The 20,403-nt window shown below is 45.9% G+C and overlaps 1 protein-coding gene across 34 annotated transcripts in view; it reads right to left on the bottom strand.

Moving 5' to 3' along the window:
• celf2 (cugbp, Elav-like family member 2) overlaps positions 1-20,403 on the bottom strand; it is a 294,221-nt gene that overhangs the window by 98,283 nt on the left and 175,535 nt on the right. The gene's annotated exons all lie outside the window — the stretch shown is intronic.

Below are 20,403 nucleotides of genomic sequence, written 5' to 3'. Positions count from 1 at the left end.
TTTGGCAGCTGCATGCAGCACATTTCATAGATTCATTATCAATATTTCTGTGCTGCAGGGCGGCAGCTTTGATGGAGTCTGTGTCTGCGAATAGCTGTGACCGTCTGAACGACTCGGCTCGATGTGAGACCGTATGATTGCCTCAAACGTCGACGTGTGTGTGTGTGTGTGTGTGTGTGTGTCTATGCGTTTGTGGTTGCCATGGAGACGTGGCAGCACATGCGTCGCAGAGAAACGATCAGATAAATGTCACAGTTGCTTAATGAAGCTGCACCGGTGCCCTGACGCTCAGCTAGCTCTGCGCTAACGAGCTCCTGCACGCCGCCGCCGCCCGCTAATGAGAGGAGACACTCCACACGGCGAGGGGAGCGCGTCTCACACGGCTCCTTCCTGGTGCTTTAGGTTTCCAGCTTGCATGGAAAGGAGATATGGATTATTGTTTTCTATGAATTAAACGGCCTGTAAGATGGTTTAAAATCCGGTCAGCAGCTTTTATTGTCCGTTTGTTTCTGCCGCTGAGTGAGGAAAACACATTATGACAAATTAAAACAAATATTTAGGTTTAAAACTATTTTATTAGAGTTTTAGTAAAACTCTAATAAAGACGAGATAAGCTAAACCTTTCTGGAACAATTCAGATTTTTCTTTTTCTCTAAACTATTCTTGGTTGAATTGAATCTGAAACAATCAGTAACGATAATAATGCATTTCCTCCAAAATGAAAAATATTTTCCATGTTATTGGACAGAATAAAACCTGAATGAAAATAATTTCAGTATTTCAGAAAAAATAGATTTTAATCATTTTAATGCAGATAAAAACCTAAAATAGCTTCTCTGGTATTTGCTGGTTTTATAAACCAGCATGCTAATGCTATATAGCATTAACATGCTAGCATAGCAAAACATTATTAAACATTAAACATTACTTTGATGGACAGTGTGCTACTCAAAATAGTTCAGGTGAATGAAAAATTATATAATTTATATTTTTTAACACCCAAAAAATAAGCCAAACGGATAACAGTGAATTTTAAAGTGCAGTTTCTAGAAGTTAGCTAAACTAGCTTGTAGCTACAGATCTGTTCAGGATGCAGACAGCAGCCGGCGCTTCGCTCCGCGCCAGGAGGAGCTGATCCTGTCGTTATCGCTGCAGCTTTAATGCCAAGCAATGCAGCTCTGCCATGCAATACCTCACAGACTATTTCAAAATAAGAGCATGTGTGAAAAGGCTCGGCATCATTAGTGCATCTCACGCCACGTTTAGTTTTGAGGTGTTGTAATTTTGCTGATTTAAGTTGGTCCAGATGCTAGAAAACCTCACGAAACAGCAGAGAGTCGATCTGTCAGCCGTAATAAACCCAACTGGGAACGCGTTCGGTTCGAACGTTACACAAACTGATGAGAACATGCAGGGATGTCAGTCAGGTATTTAGAAATGATGCATCTGCTGGAGCCTTGGAGAAAAATGTCTTCATTCCTCAGAGACGGAGTCAGTAACGCAGCTATTTTCTATCCTCCGTCTTTATAGTCTTCCTCAGTAAACACGGCTCAGTTTAACGTGTAAGTGCTTTTCAGTGACATACACTAAACCAACCTTGGAAATAGGTAAAGCTTTGAGCAGATCACTCCTGGATTCATGCTATTTCTGCAGCTCAGACTCAAAACGAGCCGGAATCCAGCAGAAACATCTGCAGTGAAACCAGCTTCTGTGATTCATCTGCATCAACCTGCTGCAGCTGACGGCTTGTTCAGACAGACGCAGCTCCGCGTTAGTCATCGCCTCTTTACATACAAGCTGCAGCTTTTCATGTCGATCCCAGGAGCCTTGAGGAAGACGAAGGTGAAGAACGTCGCCGCATGCGGAGGCGGCGGCGGCGGCGCACTCCGGAGTGAAAGTGGTCATGAAGAGCTAAAGGTGAGAAGTAGATTTATGCTGATTGTGACCAATAAAGGTCATCTGGCTTTGATTAGGACCAAATGTTCTGCAACCATTTCATTATTTAATATCATTTCATGCTGGTATTTTCAGCTTTTGCTAATTCAGACGAATAAAAAAAAATCTAATCTGATTCCTGCAGAAACTCTGCTGCAGGTTCACATGAGGCTCCCAGTGTTTGTCCTGTGGATTTACACCAAACACCTACAAACTTTGACATTAAATTATATGTTTCAAGAAACAAACTTCCCAGATGTTGAAACATTATAGAGAAAAAATAAAAAGGCAAATATTTACAATATTAAAAAGCTGTATTTAATGTATTCTTAGATTAATGTAGATATGTATATTTGTTTGGTTGTTTCTTATTTTGCTCTGTTTTATACACATTAAAGGTTTTATCTAGTTATTCTCCAACAGAATTGCAACAAGAGAATATCTCAGTTTTAACATCTTAATTTTATGCTTTTATTGTTGGAAACTTGTCAGATTTTTCTCCCAAGTTCCTTTTGATCCTGGTATTTTCTGGTAAATATGTGAAAATGAGGTTTTTGTCAGATGAGCTCGACTCTGTGGACATTTGTAAATGTTTTTATTGACACTAATTTATAATATTTGGCTGCAGTTTATGTTTAATAACCTTCTGATCACTTTTCCTCACTTTGCTTCTTTTTCCTACATTTATGTATTTGCAGTTTTTTCTGCTCTTTTTGAATTTGTTTCGTTTCCCACAGTCAAAATGATCAATTAAAAAAAAAAAAGCCACTTATTTAACTTTTCTCGTTCACGTAAGGAACTCCTGGCTCCGTTTAGCTCTTCCTCTCCACTGTCGCCACATGCTTGCTCTCCATTTTACCAACTGGGAATCAATAATCTGTGAATCTGACTGTGTAATTATCATTTAACTGAACTTACTGTTTTAAACAGACGTAAACCAAACCCGGCTGTGCAGAAGGAAGCTGCAGAAAAACAAATCTTTCTTCCAAATTGGCTTAAAAATGCACATTTCTGTCCATGTTCTTCCTATAGCTGTTAGTAATTCTGATACGTTTGATCTGGTCATTAAAATTCAACATGCAGGAAGCAGAAACGCTTCTTTACAGCCAACAGCTGCAAGTTGAAGAGGTCAGGAGAAAAAGAAGAAATTCTAAAAAATTATCCAATAATTTCCACACAAAATAAGACAATATTCTTACACTGAGATTATTCCTCGCCTGTGGCCTTTTGCTCTGGTGTTTTTCATATTTTCACAGCTTTTTAGTCATGAATTATTCATCCAAACAAAAATCCCTGGGATCACAAAACACTTTATGACCTGAATTATCTCCGTGCGCGACAGCTGACTTCATCTCTGCCTCATTCTTCTGGTTAAATTCGTCTCGGTGAATCCGGTTATTCACTGTGACGTCCTAAAAGCCGAGCGCTGGGAAGGAGAACTTCCTGTTTGGATCCGATCCAGTAGCAACCCGGCAGCTTCTGATGCAGGAAACGCTGAACTGCTGATGAACCTGCACGCAGATAAAACGCCGCTCTGAGATCCGACCAGGATGTGATCAGCAATAATCTGGAACCAATATATCGATGGGAAGTTTAACTCCGTGGAAAACCTCCTTCCTGCTGCTGCAACAGAGCAGGACTGGGAATTATCTTCCTTAAATTATGCTTTCTAGCTCACATCAGCATGACTGAGAGCTTCTGTGTGTGTGTGTGTGTGTGTGTGTGTGTGTGTGTGTGTGTGTGTGTGTGTGTGTGTGATGGAGGGAAGGAAGGGGAAAAGGAATTAAAGCATCTTAAAGCCTCAACAGCAGATTGGTCAAATCCAGGCAGCAGCAGCAGCAAATTTCCCCCTAATCTCCTCCACACTTCCTCTGCTCTTCACCTTCTCTTCCTCTTCCTCTTATCGCCTCGCAGTGGGAACAAAAAGTGCGGGGTAAGAGTGGCTCGGGGCGCTGGGTGTCAGGTGGGTGGGCGCTTCCTCAGCCTCTCTTATCTGCGGTTGGAAGTAAAGGTTGGGTCTCTGCGCCGCTCCGACTCCATCTCTGATGTTTGCGATCTTAATTAGCGGCGGCGGCTCGCTGCGGCGGCGGCGGCTCGCTGCGGCGGCGGCTCGGTGCGGCGGCGCCGGCATGGCAGCGGCTCTGATTGTCTGGCGCCGCTCCGCCGTGGCTGCGCTCTGCCAGAAGTCATCGTCTGACTCGCCGTCAGGGACGATGGCCAGTTTGACTGATGCTGCGCCACGAAGAGGTCAGAGAGACGCAGATTCATGATGAAGCTTCTCGGTTGTGAATCAAACTTTTCATTTAACCAGTGAATTCTCATTGATTGTCACTCGTACGATCAATAACGAAGCTATTGGGAATCAAATTAACGCATTTTAATGATTAATTAGGTGAATTTTGCTGCTATTTGATTGAAACTCCAAGGTTTTAGTGAATCATTTGTAGTGAGCCGTGATTGGTCAATCCGCTGACTGACTGACGATTATCTGAATCATCACGATCAATCGTTTCAGCCTAAAATGTGTCACCACAGGTCAGAGGTCAATATTCCTGCGTTTGGTCTATAAACACCAGATTATACAGGATTAGAGATGATGTAACCTCAGGGCAGAGTTACGTACGGAAACGTGTTGAACAAGAGTTTCATGAATGTGGATTTCTGGGTGTTTTGGATCGTTTCTGTCCAAAGGCGCAAAAGCGTCGCCTCTGTCTGGAGCTGCTGAGTTTGTGGCATGAAATCGGCTCGGCTGATGCACGCTGGTCATGGCGCCTCTAAACGGACAGCGGAGCAGAAAACCACGGGGTGTGGAGGTAAAACCGGAGCGATAAGGTCAGCCATGCAGCCACGACGCGAACAACACTGATTTAACAACACGCCTCTGTTTATTCAACTGGCTTCAGCCCAATTCTGCCACATTGTGAGAAAAACCGCTGTGCAGTTTGCAGAACGAAGGTTAGAAAAGCTTCGCATCGCCTCCATTAGCATCTGGAGAGGCTGCCGTTTTCACGCAGCGCCGCGTTAAAACAGGGAAAAGCTGCTGAAATGGGCTGTGCACCTGTTCTCTGTTCAGAGAGCTGCTGGGGAAAAGACGGGCTGGGATACTTTAATCAACCATTATCACTCGCACACACACACACACACACACACACACACCATGCAACCTACAGAGGAAGGAGTGGTTGTGGTTCTGGAGAGGAACTGGCAGCTAAAGGAAGTGGAGTGGAGCACGGAGGAGACAGACAGCGAGGGGAAGCTGATTTATTCCCAAGCATGGGAGGACGATGTTTGTTTGCTTTCAGAATGACGGGAGGAAGAAAAAGTCTTTCGCAGCCGAGAAGTTCCTCTTTCTGCGAGAAAGCACATCTGTAAGCTCTTGTTTGCTCTGTAATTTGCCTCGTAGATCATTTCACGGTGTTGCAACTCAACGCGTTTGTGTTTTTGACCTCAGGCTCCCTTTAAAGATAAAACACAACCGAGGCGTTTTGTCCACATCTACAACACACACACACACACACACACACACACACACACACATGCTTCCTCTTCTGTTTTCTGTCGTTTTAAATAGTTTTTTGTTAGCATGTCCTAAATGCTCCAAACATTTCTCAACCACGTCTCAACGCTAAAAACACGAGTTTCCAGCTTCCAAATATTTTGTTAAATATTTTGTGAAATTCTGTAAAGTGAGAAATTAAATTAAAACTTCAGTGTCAGAATTAAATCCTTCCTTTTTAGTTCAATCTTAATTGATTTTGTGTCAAACCAACCTGTTCCCCTCCTGGCCTGTGGGGGCGCTGCACCAACAACCACTGAAGTAAACGACACAAAAACCTCTGAAGACACTGAGAGCAACTTCCTTCTTCACCAGATGGAAACAAGATGGAGGATTTTAGCGGTTGGAGGATTTCTCTCTAGGCTAAAGACCAGGAGCCATTTCTGCTGCTAGCGCTAGGCTAGCACGTTAGCTTTGGTTGGATGTACCCAGAATGCCCTGCGCTGTAGTCCACTTCCTGCTTTTGGAGCGGTCTCTGGTCCACTTGGCGTTCACTTCAACCGAACCCAGACCGAGGTCTGGAGGACCAGAGGTCAGAGGTCAATTAGCGTTCACACCTCACCAACCAAACTGGACTTTCAATGCAAACGGACCGGAGTCGGATTAAAGCAGACCGAGCAGGGCTGGTGTGAACGCTCCCTTGGTTCAGTCCGGATCAGACGACGCTCAGACGGGAACGTTTCTTTTATCGACTCATTTAGCGCAAAACTGAAAACGTCTGCACCAATTTTTCTGATTTAAAGAAATGGATCAAAGGAAGTATTCCGGTACCACGACGACCCCGGCTGCAGGTCAAACCTCTTTTCTAAGGCATCTTCTTGCCCAACATGTTTCACACGTCAGAAAGGCTGTGGTTCATTTAGCTTGTTAATTAGCAACGTTCCTGCGCTGACCTCTTTGGACCATCTGCCTCTTCTGCCTTCAGTTTATTGAAAATCAGTTGATAAAACGCAGCGATTCCCAGTCTGGGGTGAGAGATTCCCAGAGCACGGAGGCTCTCCAAGCAGCCTGAAGCCGGCAGGTATAATGACGCAACAGAAGCTGCCGGTGGCGCGGCGGGGTGAGCCGAGGTGGGGAAGAAGTGGATGATAGCATTAAGGGGCATTACTGTGGGGGGGGTGTTCATTTTCATTAGGTTTTATGGGTTGGAAAAACATTGTCATGCATACCAATTAGAGCTGGAACAGATGGTCCAGTGTGGTTGGATGTTTCGTCTCCTGCAGACGCTCGCGCGTGTTGGGCCCGGCAGAACCGACCGAGGCAACATCACCGGTTGAGTCAACAGGAGGGAAGAGTTCAGGCTGACAGCTGCTCCTCCGCTTCCTTCCCGTCTCCTTCCCTGCTTCCTTCCCGCTCTGCCCTCCGTCCCCGGCCGGCCCCTCCAGGGCCAAATTAAACCTTGATCAGTCTGTTCAACAGCCTCTCCGCCGAGGCAGCCATATGCTGACATATGCTGACCGGGGGGAGGAGGGAGAGCGAGGGCTCGTCTAATTATTCACATGCATGTGTGTGTGTGTGTGTGTGTGTGTGTGTGTGTGTGTGTGTGTGTGTGTGAGAGCGCGGCGTCTCTGTGAGGTCCCCGATGCAAACACTGTCAAGTCAACACAAAGGTTTGACTGATGCGGCTTTCCAGGGGCCAAACGTGAGAGTTTTTCCACTGACTCTCGCTGCCAGTTTTCATTTTTTGGTTCGATTTCGCTTCTTTTCCAGAAATGTGTCCGTGAGAGAGCAGAGAAACCTTCTGCAGAAGCTTACAGGACATACTAATAACACCATTTCCTCGTAATAATGATGCACATCAACAACAAGTGGCCTTGGATGCAAACGTGTGGAGATTTGAGCATAGGGAGAGATTCAATTAATTTAGCAGCCAGAAACAACAACCTTCTCTGAAAACTCAATATTTCAGCACTTAAAATGTTTCGCAAATGGAAGATTTGAAGAGTTTTCTTTACGGTGTCATAAAGGCGCATTTTAAAAGCTAATATTCTGCTAATCTGAGCCAAATGGAAAGGCAGAAAAAGGGGATTATTAAATTATTAATTCATAGCAACATGCGACCCAAGGTCTGCCCTAAAGAGGGGCAGGTAACTTATAACCATGACATATTCAGAACTAATGATTTTATATATAAAAGACCATTTTCAGAAGCTTTTCAGTGTAAATATTTACAGAGATCAATGATTTATCAGTAAACTGATGGATGTTCTTCACTTGAACTTTGTTCTAAAACTTGAAAATGCAAATAAAATGACATCATAAACTTAAAAAAAAGTTGATTTTGAGTGAAGTCGTTTTGGTGACTCAAAATAAATCTGAACCAGTGGAGCCAGAAAAACCAATCAGTTCTGCAACCTTTAGGCTGTTTTCCCTCCTGACAGTCCAGTAAAACTCGGTTCGACCCAGTTTGTTCCACCTGCAGCTGCTGTGGTTCTGAGTCAAACCAGCCTGTTCCCCTCCTGGCCTGTGGGGGCGCTGCACCGAGAACCACTGAAGGAAACGACACAGAAACCTCTGAAGACACTGAGAGCAACTTCCTTCTTCACCAGATGGAAACAAGATGGAGGATTTTAGCGGTTGGAGGATTTCTCTTTAGGCTAAAGACCAGGAGCCATTTCTGCTGCTAGCGCTAGGCTAGCATGCTAGCTTTGGTTGTTTTTACCCAGAATGCCCTGCGCTACAGTCCACTTCCTGCTTTTGGAGTGGGCTTGCATTGGCGTTCACATTCAAACCGAACCAGAGTTCACTTGATCCGAACCCAAAGGCTGGTAGGCGGATCAGAGTCACATTCCCCAAACGAACCGGGCTTTGAAGCAGCTGGATGGAAGCGGACTGAACAGGGTTTGGTGTGAATGCAGCCTAAAACACACCAAGCTAACCTGCTGCTACTGTCAACCTTTTATGAAATGTAAGGACTGAGGATGTAAAGAGGTGAGGAACAAACCCAGATCCACACTTTGGACTCATCTGGACTTCCTCACATTAACTGGATCAAAACATTTTATAAGTCAAAGCTCTGAAAATGAACTCTGTCTGTCTGTCCAGTTATCTTGCCTATACTCTAAACCAAAGATAAGTGACTGCACCATTATACAACCAGTTGGACTCCATTGAATTGTCTGAGGTTTTGTTGAGTACAAGCTTTCAGTGCTTTGAGCCGTGTTGCTGCTGTAGAAGCTGCAGGTTGAGAAACAAACATTTCAAAAGCTCAGAAATAATCCCCGAACTATCGACATGGCTGGATATCAGCGGAGGGGAGTGAGAAACTATGTTTTCTTGTGCGTAAATTGAGCGAATCGGCCCTTTAACACCCTCCCAGCGGACGCAGTCCGACACTTCAAAGGCTCCTTTGTACAACTTCTCGTCTCTTCTCGCTCGGCTTTGCAAGCGGCGGAGGGGATACAGGTGCGCCTCCCCGCTTCTCAGACGTTTTCATGAGCAAAACGCGGCGGCGGCGGCGGCGTTAGCCACGGCTCAGTGGCTCTGAATGGGGAGGCGCTAACAGGCTAGCGCTTCCCATTGATCTTTGCTGCTCACTAATAGCAGACAGTGGAGACTCTGGCTCTCCAGGGCCATTAGGATGCATGAGTGGGAACCGTGCTAAATGGGACAATACACAGAGGTGTGTACAAGGGTAAATACACTCCAGTTCATTGGCGGAGACAGATCCAGCTGCGTACATTCCTCCGGCTAACCTTGGGATTGCATTACCCCGGGTGTTTGTCTAGCGTGCGTTGTGATATACGGATTAAGAGCGGCGTTACGGCGTGACCGATGCCGCCTTATTTAGGGGCGCCGTTACATTTCCAAGCTATTATTTCAGACCTGCAGGGACAGGGCGTGGATTTGAGTGTGACAGGACACACACAGATACAAACAGAGGAGTGTTTTGGTGCATGGGCAGACAGACCTCCACTCTGTGTCTTATCTCCTGAACAGTAAGAGCAGAAAAATGGAGCGGCCTGTCTGCTCTCCATCCCTCTAAATGTTTAATGAAGCATCCCTCTCCGGCTCCCTCCCTCTCCAGCTCTCACCCATCATCTACTTCTGCTGGCTCCATCCCTGTTTGTCTAGATGTCTCTTCCTGCAGGCGAACACACATCACACAGCTGCATTGGTCCAGGATGAGATCTGAATGCTGACGAGGGTCGAGAAACTTCGGGTTTTTCCAAATGTACAGTTTGTTTCCACTTAACTTTTGACGCCTGAGGTTGGGCTGTTTGTTCTGATGAGAGTCTGGTGTGAACAATATCCTGCAGATCAGTCACATCTGATGCTGTTTAGAAAGCAGGATTTGGCTTTTCAAGATAAAAGCTGCTGTTTCCTCCTAGAGTTCAGATTGCCTAATTTTACCTACAAGTTCTTTAGCTTTTTTAGGTGTCAGAAATAAAGACAAACAGACCAAGAAAAACTGTTATTAGTGGTAAACTTTGGTTAAAATGTTTATTTCAGGGGCTACTATTAATTTATTGCATTTTAAATGAAAATATATTGGCAAAGTAAGCAATATTTTTAATTTAAAAACCAATTGTAGCTGCAAAAATGTTTAATAAATAAACATATGAGTTCAACAACAAATATATTTATATTTATGGGTATTTGATTTTATATTTTTTAATCTGTTCTTTGACCATCAGATTGGAGCAAAGTGTTTCAGGAAGCCCTGATCATTCACGGACCTCCTTTAGAAATGTAGCATTAGCTACATGGTTAGCATTGAGATGCTATTTTAGGCTTTAGTAGCTGCGCTGATATGCTAATTGCTTTTAGCACAACAGTAGTCCTTCCCATCGTCCAATCAGATTGGTTTGAAATTAAAATCCAATGGGACCAGAGAAGCAGGTTTATGGCCGTTGATGCTAGCGGATGTTGGCAGATGCTAGCGGATGTTAGCAGATGCTAGCGGATGTTGGCAGATGCTAGCGGATGTTGGCAGATGCTAGCGGATGTTGGCAGATGCTAGCGGATGTTGGCAGATGCTAGCGGATGTCACTTGTGCGTCTGATTTACAGGCGTACCAGAAACACGTGAACATAAAGGTTCTGACTTGGGACGTCCAATTTTATATTTTTGAAAAATGTGATTAATTACACCAAAATCGATCCAATAATTGAAATGAACCTGTTAAATGTCCCGGTCTGAGTTTTAATTTGCTAATATCACCATTTTGCTTTCAGGTTGAACTGCGACTTTTCAAAGTTAGCATCTAAACTACAGGATAAAGTCTGCAGTCGGGGTTTCCGGTCTGGTTTTGGAGATGATGGTAACTTGTTTAAATCATCTCCACTTCTTCGCAGATGATGTGATTCTATCGCCATAATTAGACCTTGAACTTAGCGCGCACTAGCATGGCCGACCCCTGGTTGGTCCTCAACCAGAAAGAAGTTTCTGCCTAAAGAATCTAAGATGAGAGCAACTCGAATGATGAAGACGATGTTGGGTCATCCTGAGAGATGAGCTGATGAACTTTGGGAAGACCGACTGCTCCTCCACGTAGAAGAGCGTCAGCTGAAGGAGTTTAGGTCACCAGGAGGAGAACCTGGGAATCTGGGAGCCAAGTCAACCAGTTCCTGAACCGTTTGGTGTTACTGGTGAGGAGTCGCAGCCACCTGGAAGCCTTTGAATCAAACCACTGCAGCTTTTGATTCTCCAAAGCAGGGATGAGTCGCTTTGGTCCGGTCATCTACCATTCATCACTATTTGTTCCTAGTAAAACTGAATCAGATCCAGATGCTGAGCTAAAGGGAATGACACAAACAGAACCAGAACCTACTGCAGATTTAGCATAACGCTCCTTTAACCAATCAGCTTTAGCTTTGGGGAACCAGGTTTAAAAGACTAGAACATCCTCACTACAGACTAAAGCCCAGTCATATGAGTTTTACAGGAAAACACATCTAAATTCATAACTCAGATTTCTCCCCAGTGACTCGACTAAATGTCTCAGGACACACATGGAGTAACTATGAATAAAAGCAATTCCCTAAACCCAACAAGGTCTATTTTTCTCTGATTTCTCAGATTCTGATTTAGTTAGCTGCACAGAACATCCAACATGCAGAAAACTTTCCACTCCACCGCTGGGAACGTCGACACAAGAAGACAAACAGCCCTGTGTGTGTGTGTGTGTGTGTGTGTGTGTGTGTGTGTGTGTGTGTGTGTGTGTGTGTGTGTCGTTTCCACGCGCATGTGGGTGTGATGCGAGCGAACGCACTCCTGACTCCCAGCCGCAGGACTTCAAATTATCCCCAGGCTCCTCCAAAGCACACTTCACAATTTCTGTCTGCTTTCCAAACTCATTACTTCAGTAGGGCAAATCAAACAGGGCGCATTAAACGGAGCTCAGACGTAAAGAGAGCGCAGCGCACGGCAGAGACGAGCGCCTGTGTGTTAATTAGCAGGATCCTGCAGTAATTAATGGCCTATGCACAGGCCTGCTGGGTGAGGAGTGGAGGTCAGACACCTGAGCGGCCGCGGCCGGCCCAACGTCTCCCAAGCGTTACACCAACCTGAGGCGAACCTGCAGAAAGCCTCCAACATGGCTGCTGTCAGAGCAATTAGAGGCGGTGACCTCTGACCCCCACAGGAGACTCAGTGCCTGCATCAGATTATTAATCTGGAAACTGAACTCTTAAACTCAAATAGGTTAACAAAACAGCAGGAAATAAAAATATAAATATTTTTTACATAATTCGCTATACTTGGACCAGAATTTACAGATTATTGCTTCGCATCCTTTTATATTTTCATAATAAAAGTCTTGACTGCGTTGGGCTTTGAGACATTTCTGAGCTAAACCGTTTGTTCACAACCTGATGGAAAGTTTTCATTTAAATCCACATTTAGGAAATAAACGTCTTCTGAATACGTGTAATTAACATAACTAATATGAGTAATGTGTAACTAATAGTTTGCTATGATGCAAATAATGTCATACTAAAAATATAGGATTTTTCAGTAAAAATATATATTTATATTTAAAATATATCATATTTTGTCCAAAAACTGATGAAAAATTAGACATTTTCTCTTCCTCAACTGTTTAATTTTGTTTTCTTTCTTTAAAATTAGATTGTAGATTAGATCATTCATTAATAATCAATATTTAAAATCCATCAATATTTATTAATAACCAAATGTAAGAAGGCAGATAGATTAATAATGGATTAGTAGATGTATTTTTTCACCTTTTTCCCGTTCAGTGGGATCTTTAGTGATTAAGATCATTTTAAAGAGTAAAGAAATTAGGTTTAGCACGATGCTTTGGGTCTCCATGGCAACCGTTCAGGTTGGCACCGGATGTGGGAGGAAACCGAAACTTTCTCACCAAATTCAGCCTGAAACAGTGAAGGAGCTGCTGGTCCAGCAACGTGTTTTCAGCTGCAGCACCAAACTCTCACCTCTACCCAACCTGACGACAGAACGGCTAACGGCTAACAGCTAACGGCTAACAGCTAATGGCTAACAGCGAACGGCTACCAGCTAACGGCTAACAGCTAACGGCTAACAGCTACCAGCTAATGGCTAACAGCTAACAGCTAACGGCTAACAGCGAACGGCTAACAGCTAACGGCTAACAGCTAACGGCAAACAGCTAACGGCTAACAGCTAACGACTAACAGCTAACGGCTAACAGCTAACGGCTACCAGCTAACGGCTAACAGCTAACGGCTAACAGCGAACGGCTACCAGCTAACGGCTAACAGCTAACGGCTAACAGCTAACGGCTAACGGCTAACAGCTAACAGCGAACGGCTAACAGCTAACGGCTAACAGCTAACGGCTAACAGCTAACGGCTAACAGCTAACGGCTAACCCGTTAGAAAGGTGACCTCTGCGCCTTAAATCTGCAGGCCGTGAAGCTTCACTTCCTGCTTTACTGGTGTGAGAATCCGAGCGATGCCTTTCTCTAGCGAACAAAGAGAGCATTCCCCCGCCAACAGATCAATACGCCGGATCCATTCTGGTTTGTTAAGAGTAATAGACATGGATTTGAGGAGTGGAGAGGGAGGCTAACAGGCGCTGGTTTAGCCAGACTGCACCGGACCCATTTACTCCTCAGCTTCAGCTAATAGGGTTTCTGCCGCCTCCAAAGCGCTTTGCAGCGCCGCACACGCCACAAGAAAAATTACCCCCATTATGTAATCTCTATAATGATTCCTACTGAGAAAGCAGAGGCTACAATGGCGGTACAGTAAATTATAATAAACACCATTACTCTTGACGGCTCCTTCTCAGTTTGAGCGTGTGTGCGTGTGTGTGTGTGTCGAGGAGGACGATGATGGAGTGTGTGTGCAGGAGTGCGTGAGCGGCGGTGAAATTAAACTGGGGCTCAGGTGAGGAGGAAGTCCAACACCCTGAGGACGGCTGCACACGCAGAACAGAGGAGAACGGAGGGAGCTGACAGCCAGCGGACGGATGAGGAGATGGATGGCATGTAATGATGAAACGGATGGAGGACGAGACGAGAGAGACGTGCGAATCAGAGGCCATTACTCATCTGCGACGCGCACACGGACTGAAAACACCACCCAGGGGTGCCGGAGGAGCGTCTGCCACCCACCGCATCTCTCTCTCTCTCTTCCTGTCGTTCTCCTTCATCCCTCCCTCCATCTGCTCCAAACTGTGAAATGTGACTTTTTCCTCTCAGATTTCTCAATAAACCATCAAAAACGTCACGACAAAACGACCAGAAAACAATTTATCCCGACAGGTTGGAGTTAAATTCTGCCAAAGCAGAAGTAACAGTGATTAAAACTTAGGCTGAGCTTTAAATTAGACTCCCTGCAGCCCGAGTCCTGCAGCCTGACCCGTGGACTCAGGAAACTCCGTCTGCATCTGGCTGGATGTCGCAGCGATGCTGCAGCCCCCGTAATGAGCACCCAGGGGAAATGCTGCACCGATCTCTTCACCAGGGTCTGAACAGACGTGTGCGATACTCTGACGCTCCCCGGAGGCCGCAGCCTCTAAACAGCCATTTCCATAACAGAATGCTCACAGCGGCATGATGGGCTCCGTCCCCAGGGTGTCGGCTACAAGCGCAGGGCCGGGGCGGCGCAGCACGGCATCAATGCCGCTGCTGAGTGACATTTTCATGTCAAGGATCTTTAATTAGACAAACATCAGGCCATCACACCCGCAGTGATCGGATGTTTCTCCAGGGAAGGTTTGAGGTTTTAAAAGCCAGCAGCTAATTTACTCAGTTATTTCAGTTTCTGACGCAACAGCAGCGATCTGCATGAAACATGGGAGGAAGGTCCTATTCAAATCACCAAAGTAAACCGTTTCTGATTGAATAGATGGTGGATTTTGGTCAGAAGGAGCAGCTGTGAAGAAAAGCCCATCATGTCTGTTCAACAGAGCAGATAGCCTGACTAACCAAGCAGCTGCGTTTTCTTCTGCTTAAACTTTTTTGTGAATACTTGAACAAAACTGACAGAATGATTACTGAATATTTTTGCTTATTTTTAGACAAGTTATTCGTTTTGCAAACTTAGAATTGTGGAGTTTTCACTTTGACCCAGAAAAGGATTCAGATCAGTGACTCTTTAGCTTATTTTATCAGAAACTGGACAGTTTCACTATTTAGAAATGGAATTAGATACTTAGAACAACATTATAGTTTTCTTTCCTTTGGTTTGTTATTTTGTCTGTTTCTCCTTTTAACTCTGTAAAGCTCTTTGAATTGCTGCTGAAAGTGTATTATATAGATGAAATGACCTTACCTTTAGGAATAATTGTTATTCTTAACAATCTGACACTGGCTGGTTGTTCCAGAGCTTGATTGAAAGTCCAAATGCATCTTGAAAGCAGCAGCAGTGCAGCTGCTGCAGCTCAGTGCAGCAGCTGCAGCAGCAGTGCAGCTGCTGCAGCTCACTGCTGCAGACAGTTTCCCCATAAAACAAGCTGCTCTGCATGGAAACGGCTGGAATCAGCAGCGTCTCTGTTGGGGAGCTGGACAGGAGCAACAACCAGAAGAGGCTCCTTCCAGCTGTTTGAACCGAGTGTGTGTTCACCAAACAACTGCTTAACATCCTGCACACACACACACACACACACACACACACACACGTCTCCCAGTACAACGGGCCGATAGGCAGAGTGTGTCTGTCTCTCTCTGTGGAGGTTCAGATGCATCAGGCCTAATCATGGCGGCTAGCGCTGCATGCTAATCCTCTGCAGATGAAGACGCTAAGCTAAGAGCGAGCTGACAGCCGGGCTAACGCTAACTGCAGTGTCACTGCTCCCCACACACACACACACACACACACACACACACACACACACACACACACACACACACACACACACACACACACACACACACACACACACACACACACACACACACACACACACACACACGGTTGTGTGAAAGCTCCCAGGAGAACCACCAGGGGGCTGTAATGTCTGCCGTCAGTAAAGCACTTCCTCAGAGCTGCCTGCCAATCAGCTGCCAGCGCCGTGCCGCTCACGTCAATCTGGACCAGAACCGCCAGGCGGTGACCGCCGCCGCCGCCGCCACCGCCACCGCCGCCCCTACCCCACTGACCAAAACCACAACTCAAACCTCGGCTTCCTCTGACACGCTTCAAGGTGGCGGCGCCGACATGTAGGGCTTTTGTTTGTGTCGCTGCTGAGGAAGATTTTGGTCCAAACAAAGTTTGACAACTTCAGCGACGAAACAAAATGGAGGAAAAACAAAATTAAAGACCAGCAGGAACTGAGTGGAGAGAGAAACAAGCGGAGGGAGCTTTTATTGAGGAACACGCACATTTACAGACCACGGATTATCAGATGTTGGTGTTGGAAATAAATCTGAATTTGTCTTAATGTTTTATTTTTTAAATCGCTGAATTCACAAATCTCTGCTGAACAAGTAGAGAAAAGCAGAACTTTTCTTTAGTAACTGAAGAACCGAGCGAAGCAAAGCTGACAACAGAGACAGTTTAGCCTCACGGAGATGCTGTTTGTGAGCATAAAGTTATTTAACTAAACAACTGTAATTAGCTGAATGTTTGTTTCCTGAGTGTCTGAGCCAAATGGAGTGGAGAACATCTGACTGCAGCAAAGAACGGTTCGGTACGGGTCGGATCAGTTTGGGTCGGAGCAGTTTGGGTCGGAACGGTTCGGTATGGGTCGGATCAGTTGGGGTCGGAGCGGTTTGGGTCGGAGCGGTTCGGTACGGGTCGGATCAGTTTGGGTCGGAGCGGTTCGGTACGGGTCGGATCAGTTGGGGTCGGAGCGGTTCGGTACGGGTCGGATCAGTTTGGGTCGGAGCGGTTCGGTACGGGTCGGATCAGTTGGGGTCGGAGCGGTTTGGGTCGGAGCGGTTCGGTACGGGTCGGATCAGTTTGGGTCGGAGCGGTTCGGTACGGGTCGGATCAGTTGGGGTCGGAGCGGTTCGGTACGGGTCGGATCAGTTGGGGTCGGAGCGGTTCGGGTCGGAGCGGTTCGGTACGGGTCGGATCAGTTGGGGTCGGAGCGGTTCGGGTCGGAGCGGTTCGGTACGGGTCGGATCAGTTGGGGTCGGAGCGGTTCGGTACGGGTCGGATCAGTTGGGGTCGGAGCGGTTCGGGTCGGAGCGGTTCAGTACGGGTCGGATCAGTTCGGGTCGGAGCGGTTCGGGTCGGAGCGGTTCGGTACGGGTCGGATCAGTTCGGGTCGGAGCGGTTCGGTTCTGAGCGGTTCGGTACGGGTCGGATCAGTTGGGGTCGGAGCGGTTTGGGTCGGAGCGGTTCAGTACGGGTCGGATCAGTTCGGGTCGGAGTGGTTCGGGTCGGAGCGGTTTGGGTCGGAGCGGTTCAGTACGGGTCGGATCAGTTCGGGTCGGAGTGGTTCGGGTCGGAGCGGTTCGGTACGGGTCGGATCAGTTGGGGTCGGAGCGGTTCGGTTCTGAGCGGTTCAGTACGGGTCGGAACAGTTCGGGTCGGAACAGTTCGGGTCGGGTCGGTTCTGTATTTTGCGTCTGAGTAAACGTGGTGAACTGCTCCTAGTTCTTGCTGCTCTTCGGTCTTTACATTCTTCATCCTCCCAGGAAGTTTCAGCTTCTTCTTCTTCTTCTCTGCTTGTTTTAAAAACTAATTTCTTTCTGCTGAAATGACATCATCAATCAACAGATTTTACTTTGATTTCATTGATACTTTATTCTTCCTCTCCTGCCTCGATTTGAGCTGTGGAGCAACATCACATGTGAAAAGCTCTGGTCATTTTTTACAGTGTATTCAGAACAAACCCACCTGCAGGTTTAAATAAAGCAACTGGACCTTCTGGTCACTGAAAAGAACCGAATCTCAACTCAGATTTAACTCAGACGTTCATAATGTGCTGTGAAGCTGAGTTTTGCTTCCCTGCTCTTGAGTTGTGGACATGAAGAACTGCAGCTGTTGGCTGGTTGGCCTTTAAAGGCAGATGAAGCTCATCACACGTTAAACATGGAGACGGTTTTAAGCCTCTGCCGGATTCGTCCCGCTGCTCAAACACACTTTCTGCCATTTATTGACGATAACCTTTGTAGGTTTCTGGGTGTTGAGGTTTACAAGGTTTTGAACAGATTTTTCCTCAGGTGGCATTTTCAGGTGACGATGCTGTACAGCAGCTTAAAGGACACAATTAGTGCTAGCTTAGTGGTTACACAGAAATCAATGCGGCCGTCAGCGGAGGGATTTATCTGTAGCGATGCTGGATGCTCATATGTGACCCCAGAGAGAACAAAAAGAGACTTTGTGCTTTTTTAAAAAGGGAAACTTTAGCGTTAATCCTTCTTTCCCCCCTGAACGACCGTCTCTGTTCTTGAGGACTCAGGCAGCTGTCAGCTCCTGCCTCTAGATGACAGAGGTAACCCTCTTAAAGGAGCAGCCGCCGCTAAAAGCATGTCATTTTCTCCTGCTAATGCCACGTGTGCCCAGATGAGAAGAGGCAGGGGAGTTAATAACGCCGCGTTTCCTCCTCACATGCCTCCACGGGGGGCTGCCGCTCTGCTGAACTAAACTTTCTGCTTGAACTCAACTGCTGTGAATACCAACTGATGACAGAGTGACCTGCTCTGACTGACCAGATTAGCTGGGTGGGATCTGGACGCCTTGGAAGGATTCCCCCTGAAACCCCGAGAACCTCGTCTGTTAACCTGCAGCTGTCCACCTGCAGCCCGTTTCACTAAGAACAGCCGGACCTCTAGACGACGTTCTCTGCTGATCTCTGCATTAGCAGCCTGGAGAAACGTGTCGGCTGTGATTGCACAACTTAGACACATTTTACTGCAATCAGCGCAGACGCTGAGGGACATTATGGTTCTGCTGCAGACGGAGGACAGCCGACGACTCTACAGCGTTTTGCACTTAAAGCTAATAGACGTGAAGCAAAAGATGATGCATATGAAACGCTCTGGTGACGTCTGGTAGCTCAAGCTGCTGTGTTACTTCATGACACTCAGCTTGTAAACAAATGGTTCTAGTCTGACGAGCTGTGCTACCCGTCAGAACGGGCTGATGGGGAGAGCAGACAGTCAGAACTTTAGCGGTAAATTTATCGCGTTGCGCAACACAAATAATCACCTGGCTGGAAAACGGTGCGCAAAACATCCATCCATCCATTTTCTTGCACCCTTTTTCCCTCAGTGGGTCGGGAGGGGTGCTGGTTCCTCTCCAGCCAACGTTTCGGGTGAGAGGCGGGGTCACCTGGACAGGTCGCCAGTCTGTCGCAGGGCAACACAGAGACACACAGGACACACAACCATGCACACACACACTCACACCTAGGGGCAATTTGGAGAGGCCAATTAACCTGACAGTCATGTTTTTGGACTGTGGGAGGAAACCGGAGTACCTGGAGAAAACCCACCATGCACAGGGAGAACATGGAGACTCCATGCAGAAAGACCCCAGGCCGGGAATCGAACCCAGAACCTTCTTGCTGCAAGGCAACAGCTCTACCAACTGCTCCACTGTGCAGCCCCGTGCGCAAAACATTGAAACATAATTTAAGGAACCTTCAATTTGCCTCGAGGTATTTTAATAATCGGGTTTTTTAATCATTTGAGGAGTCATCACAGCCCTCATTTACATAAAACATTTACAACAACCTCACCTGACAATAATTACCTCATAAACTGAGAAGTTTGATAAAAAAAGAAGAAGAATAAGATCACATTGGCAGTAAAAGTAACGGGAGGAAACCTCCAAGTTCGGAGGAATAACCTGCAAATCACAGGGAAACTGAGATGTTAGTTTGTAGGCAGCCCACAAACATTCCCACAAAATTCCCAAAGACGAGTCTGGAAAGTTTCAGTTCTGGGAAAGTAACTCTTCAGTCCCAGGTTTGCACACTCCACTACTCCTTTCATTTCAAAATAAAAGCTCCTCCTTCCATCTTTCCCTCACTTCACCTGCCTGGACCGACGCTCCTAGAAATAGAAAATCCACATGTTGTGTATTCACAGCCTCATTTTGAAATGTATAAACATTCACACGTAATTAAGGATTTCAAGAAAATTCCTGTCTTTGTTGAACTATTTTGAAAATACGGATGTTCATTTGTGATAAACTCTGCAGCATCAAAAATAAAAATAAAAACTGGGGTTGAGTTTTGACACATGGCTGCACAAACACCTACAAACTAAATAAAACAGGATTTCACCCTCCAGGAATAATCACTTTTATTTAAAAGGTCATGATAATTTCATTCATTCAGTTTTATTCTGAATGCTGACATTGGAAATTGAAAATAATAATAACTTTGATTCACAGTCCTGGTCTGTTTTTGTGAATTTCCAATCAGCCAATCAGAAGAGAGTGGGCTTTAAAGAGACAGGCACTTAAACCGAAGACGAGTATTATTCATGTCCTGGCAGGAAGACAAAACATCTCATAATTATCTGCTGTTCTCTGTAAATGATTTACTTTCAACAAATTCAT

This window comes from Poecilia reticulata, chromosome 23 (genome assembly GCF_904066995.2).
Source record: "Poecilia reticulata chromosome 23, P_reticulata-male-v2, whole genome shotgun sequence".
NCBI lineage: Eukaryota > Metazoa > Chordata > Actinopteri > Cyprinodontiformes > Poeciliidae > Poecilia > Poecilia reticulata.
Note: the sequence above shows the minus strand (reverse complement) of the source record. Positions and strands in the feature narration are given on the sequence as shown.